This window comes from Solanum lycopersicum, chromosome 8, assembly GCF_036512215.1.
Source record: "Solanum lycopersicum chromosome 8, SLM_r2.1".
Classification (NCBI taxonomy): domain Eukaryota; kingdom Viridiplantae; phylum Streptophyta; class Magnoliopsida; order Solanales; family Solanaceae; genus Solanum; species Solanum lycopersicum.
In genome coordinates this window covers 19,790,970-19,797,276 of record NC_090807.1, presented here as the reverse complement: position 1 = coordinate 19,797,276, position 6,307 = coordinate 19,790,970, and the positions used below count along the sequence as shown (strand labels likewise).

General features: G+C 33.4%; 1 long non-coding RNA gene across 6 annotated transcripts; it reads left to right on the top strand.

The window, feature by feature from the left end:
- The first annotated feature begins 427 nt into the window (after positions 1–427).
- Positions 428–5,959, top strand: LOC101244397 (uncharacterized). Of its 6 annotated transcripts, none has more exons than XR_003247750.2 (4): positions 428–749; positions 2,738–2,811; positions 2,913–4,980; positions 5,112–5,959. It is a non-coding gene; the product is annotated as an uncharacterized lncRNA (long non-coding RNA). The 6 variants fall into 6 exon arrangements; XR_002028403.3 differs by lacking the exon at positions 2,738–2,811 and having other exon boundaries at positions 440–749; positions 4,691–4,980; positions 5,112–5,268; positions 5,658–5,959; XR_003247753.2 differs by lacking the exon at positions 2,738–2,811 and having other exon boundaries at positions 429–749; positions 2,920–4,980.
- Positions 5,960–6,307: the final 348 nt, after the last annotated feature.

Below are 6,307 nucleotides of genomic sequence, written 5' to 3'. Positions count from 1 at the left end.
CATTTTCAATTCTCATTTCATCGAAAAATCATATTCAACCCAAACTTCACTATTGATTTGTTCTGTACCATCACTATTATATCACCTTCAATTCTTCTTCACCACACTACAATATTTTAGGCCTACGCCCACATTAAATCTGGCAACGCTTGTAAAGTGTTGCCTAAAATATTTTTGGGAGCGCTTTAAAATATAGCCTAAACTTTTAACTTTTGCCAACAACAATATTGGCAACACTTGTAAAGTGTACCCTTCAATAATATAAACTACACTTTATGAGTGTTGTCATAGTATAAAATAAATGGCAACAATTATTAACATTTATTGCCACACTTTTAAAGTGTCTTATTTTATAATTGTAAAAACAACACATTAAAAATGTGGCCTAAAATTTATCACTAAAATTTTATATTCCCTCCACATTTTTAACTCTCCCTCCCATTTTTATTGGCCAAAAAATATAATTAATAAAAACTTTTCTCTTTCTCTTCTTTCCTATTTGATGAATACACACTTTACTCTTCTTTCCTTTCTAATGTTTTTTCTCTAGAATTGAAAATCGAAGAGAGGAAGTTGAAGATCGAAGTGACGAAGCTGAAGAAATGAAGAGCTGAGCTGATGAACTGAAGAGCTGAGCTGAAGATTCTCTTCTCCAGAACCCAAATTACTTGAAGAGATGACGAGCTGAAGCTAAAGATCTGGGATCGAAGAACTGAAAAACGGAAGCTGAAGACTCGATTTTGTCAAGCGTAAGTACTGATTTCGTACAGTCGAGTACTAAAAACAATCAATTTATTGAATTCTTATTTTTTGTTTAGAAGTAATTTTATTACTTTAGGGTTCTTAGAACTGAAATTCCTGTTTCCTTCCCCTCATTTGCGCTTTCCAGATAATCTTTGCTTGTTATAGTTTGTGGATTGTGAAATTGTAAGGGCAAAATAAGAAATGTGTAGATGTGGAATTATTGTGCATGTAATCATTTAGTTAAACAATTAACCTGTTTATAATTGCATAAAATCCAACATAACACAAACGTGACATTATTTGTATATTATTTTGCATATGGCTGCATATTTAATTATTATTTCATAATGTTATGCAGGTGATAATATGTCTACAATGTGGTGACAAAAGATTCTCTAACACATTTGTTTTTTTCTGTAAATTTTTTTGAAGTTGTTGTACATTAGTAAGTTAGATTGCTACCAAACATCATTTTTCAAGTTCAGACATTTTACCATCTCTTATTAGCTTTTTTTTTCATTTTTGGTTTTGATTTCTGCCCTACTATTTTGCATGAATGTCCAAAGAATTGCCTTATTAGTAGTAGGAACAAGTATATTAGTTGATGATGGAACTAAGATGAGATCCTGCGAAATCATTAGAATATGTTCTTGGTATTTATCAATTGTAATTATGAGAGGAAATTTTTAAAATGATTCTCTAAATCCTATTTTGGTGTGGACTAGTGAGATGCATATAGTCCTACTATTTAGATAAAGGTTACCTCAATATGAAAATTTCAGCAGACAGAAGTTTTTACAGAATCATTTTTTGTATAGCAATGTAAGTTAACAAGTTGACTCAACTATCTGTAAAAGACGGAATTCTTGACTTTTTTAAATGATTCTTACGATCTTAAACAATCTTCTATTACTTATAGTCCAGTTAATCTAAATGGACACTCTTATTACCAAAAGAAAAAAAAAAGAAGTCTCAGCGAATGAAACAGTGTAGTTTGTCAATTTGTCTTTCCTTTCTCTACCAATTTTCTCTAACCCCAGCTTGACGCTACTTCCCATCTAGACATGTGTATACACCTCTTCCTTATCAAAATTCCTTTGTAGAGCTTCTTTTTCAATTTCAATGATGACGGCGCAAATGATAAAATTGCATGATGGTCTCCGGCTCCGAGTCTCAAAGTAAAGCTTACTAGAAGCATATTTCAGAATTAGTGTTGCCAACTTGACTAGAAGCATATTTATGAGACTTACCTGTTTTCAGTAGAGTGTCTTGGTATTGTTCGAGTTGAGTTTCCTCCTTTTCCATGCTTTATTTAGTGCGAATACCATCCTGATTTACATGTCTGCATTAGACTATCATTGGATATTTCTCTTGTTGCCCCTGTTTTTTAGCCTGAGATGGACTTGGGTTACTATCTGCTACAAATCTGTAAATATGTGATATGGTATACATCTGTAAATCTACAAATGCGCAATCGCAAATCTATGTAGTGACTTACAACTGCGTTGTGGTATCTGTAGTGGAAAAGATGTCATATGATTTAGGCTCTATTGATTTCTGGAGTTTTATTTGGGTAAAGTTGGCGATAAAGATTTTGTTTTTGCTGCCAGTGACATTCTAATAATGCTAACATATAAACAGTTGAAATATGTAAATCGTCAACCTTATAACTAAGCATACAAAAATAAAGCAAACTGATGTAAAGAGATTTGACTCACTTTTAAATAAATGATTTTCCAAACTTCCTTTTGACATGACTTCATAAAAAAGAAGTATGTTATCAAGCTCCGCAACATCCAATTAACCTCACTAGATTTTCATTGTTAAGCAGACCTAGTAGTTGGCCTCTGCCTGTAGGTTTTGTTATGTCGAGAGTAGGCGATGCCAAGTTTAACATTCCTTCGTCTTACAATAAAACCAAGTCTATGTTTAAGAATCTCGTCCTTGATTATGAGAAAAATGATGCATGTCCAAATGATTGCATGTTGTTTAGGAATGATCATAAGGATGATGAATTTTGTCATACTGGCGGAGCTTCACTGTATATTAAAAATCCTGAAGTTGATGGTGAGGTTGAGTCTTCTAAAAAATCAAATCGATTTTCAGTAAATACTTTAAGACACTTTCCATTAATTCCAAGACTCATAAGGTTATTTATGTGCTCAAAGACAGCAGATTCTTTGAGGTGGCATGATAAGGAGCGTTCAAAAGATGAAAGTGAAGGCATCCTACTGATGGTCAAGCATGGAAAGATTTTGATAGGTATCCAAATTTTGCTTTAGATTCTCGCAATGTGAGACTTGGATTAGTAAGTGATGGGTTCAATCCATTTCGAACCATGAGTATATCTCATAGCACATGGCCAGTTATGTTGATGGCGTATGATATGCCGCCTTGGATGTGCATAAAAATCTGAATATTCTATACTTTCTTTACTTATACCTGGACCACGATCACCTGAAAATGACATTGATATTTACTTACAACCATTGATAGATGAGTTAAAATTGTTGTGGGATTCTGGGGTTGAAACATATGATGCTTCAAGAAATCAAACTTTTCAAATTCGAACAGCTCCTATTTGGACAATCAGTGACTTTCCTGTGTATGCTATGTTGTCTAGATGGAGTACAAAAGGAAAGTTTGCTTGCCCTTGTTTAACTATAACACTAATTCTTGATATCTTAAGCATAGTCGGAAAATGTATGGATCATCGTGTTTTTCTACCCATGGATCATCCATAGAGATCTAACAAAAGATCTTTCAATGGAAAAGCTGAATTCAGGCCTCCTCCACTTTTATTAAAGGGAACTGATGTTACAAGATTTTGAAAATGTGGTTGGAAAGAAGATATAGAGATCAAATGGTGGCCCATGGAAAAAAGGTCAATTTGTTTTAATCACCTTATTGGCAGCACAACTTGTTACTCCACAACCTTGATGTAGGAAGAACACAGTTGATAGCTTTCTTGGAACTCTTTTGGATATTCCTGGGAAAACAAAAGATCATGCAAAAGCCCGATATGATTTGAAAGAGATGGGAATTAGAAAGAATCTTCATCCAAAAGATAATGGAGATAACAAGAGAACAAAGTTTGCAAAAGCTTGCTTCTCAATGAAAAATGGAGAGAAATCAATATTTGTGGAGTTTTAAAGACAGTCAAGCTACCTGATGGCAGTGCCTCCAATATATCTAGGTGTGTGCAACTGGATGAAAGGAAATTGTCTGGTTATAAGACTCATGATGCTCATTTCATGTTACATTACTTACTTCCAATACCCATTAAAAGCATCCTTCCAGATCATATGGCTATTGCTTTGATTCGTCTATATTGAAATCATTTTCTTACTTGTTGAAAGTGTAGAAAAACTCTTCCACAAGTTCTTTAACTTTACCACCACATATGGTGCAAAACTCATTTTTGATTGAGAAAAAACTCCATATTGATTGTTCATGCTACTATATTCACTGGTCTATCAGAGCTTCACGATGAAAAGGATAGCTCGTGAGGTTTAAAGCAGTGATAGATTAAAGTTGGAGATTCACGATGCTTCTGATCTTAAATAGATCAGTTGATGAAAGTCTTAAGAAGGCTGCCTCTGACATGTATGATTGCTTATTTTTAATTAGATTCCCCCCCCCCCCCACCCCACACACACACACACACAAAATTTCCGTCAAATCCTAAGCAATTTCTGCTCAAGAGCATATTTAACTACTTTTAACCTACACCCAAACATAGGTGATTTTTTTTTCTTGATCCTAGTTATTTAATTATCTTCAGTATTATGTTTTTGATAATTTTTATTGCAGAATTTGAAAATATGAAATGCTCTTGAAAGTTTTGGTTAAAGTTTAGCTATACGGATACTTGTACATTCTCTCTATTGGATATACTCTGAAATTGGAATTTCCATCATGTGTGCCTGTTGTTCTGCGTCTTCAGGATCTAGAGGACTTGGTGGTTCAGTTGATCTTCTAGATCATTATAAACTTAGGAAACATCTTGATTTTTATGCAAGTGATCATTATCATCCTCTATATCTGAGACAGAATACCATAGGAGTGTGGTGGGGGACAGAGAAATGAGGAGAGGTGCAGGGATGAAACTAGATCAGCTGTCGAAAAGCTCTTCCTATGAGGGACACAGATGTGTACACTTGCATTCCTTTTGTCTTGGATATACTCACGGATACTTTTCGGCTCAGAGAAACATCATCTATTGATCTTCCATTGGTAAGAATCACCTTATAATCCTTGATGTGCTCTCTTACTGTCTTGGGAGTGCTAAATCAAAGATCCGTTTGCTATACTAATACAGTCTTGTTGTAAAATTTCCCAGTAACTTATCTTTATGTTATTAATAGGCAGGTATAGGGTTACCTTCAGGTGCATCAAAGCATAAAAAGAACAAACACAAAGATAGGTCAAGGAAACTGGATCCTAACAGTTGAATTGATAAGGATCACACGCCAATCAGGGATAACAATAAGGAGAAAAATGGGAGTAAGAAGCAGAATCATGGTCCGGATATTTTTCTGAGACAAAAATTTATGCTTCTTGCCATGAATAGTTGCTTATATTTTGTCATGATCAATTCTACATCTAATATTTCAAATGGAACTCTTTCAGCATAAAATGTGAAGTATATTTCAAATGGAACTCTTTCAGCATAAAATGTGAAGTGTTGAAGTTGTTTTGCAGTTAGTGATACATAGGGTTGAGAATTGGGATATTTATTGCAATAATTTCTGCTATGGCTTTTTAGGTTAATAATGTTATCCTTTCATGAATCAGATAACTAACAGAGATATTTCTAGAGCTTAGATTTGTATTGAAGTCAAGTTGATATGTTTTTATTATTACTTTAGTGGTAACCATTGTTTATCTTGTGTTGTTGATTGCTCTTTCAGAAGCCAAGAACTTATGGCATTGGAGGTTTTTCTAGTATCCGCCATACCAGGAAACTGAGTTAAAATAGGTCAGCTTTCATCCGACCTGGTAATAACAGATTTTCTTTGTATAGAAAGTACACAATAATGTGTGGTAACTTAGCCACTTGGTTCCATGTGTGGGGAAGCTCTGTTTCATTATTTTCATTTCTGGCACATGAATAATAGCTTAGTAAGTTTTTAAACTCCTGAGGAATTTTTTTACATACTAGTAGTTTTAAGGGGTTATTTTATTGTTATTATATTTCTAGTTGTGGGACTCATGTTTTATTGTTTCTCTTTCCTATTCTCTCTCTTCGTTTTTCTAGATATATATTTTTTATTATTGGGAAATCAATTTAGTTACTATCTTAGTTTGTTTGGATGACAATAATAATTATTTATTTTAGCAGAACGTTTTTCAAATTATAATTTTTCTATAGTTATATAATTATAATTTTTCTATAGTTATATGCGAGAAAATGATTAAAATGGTCCTTGATGTATTGGGATTGGTTTATTTTGGTACTTAATATATTCTAGGTGATTGAAATAGTCCTTCATGTATGAAAAATATGCTCAATTTAGTTTTTTACCCTAAACTCAAAAATTTACCCAAAAATTGTTAAATA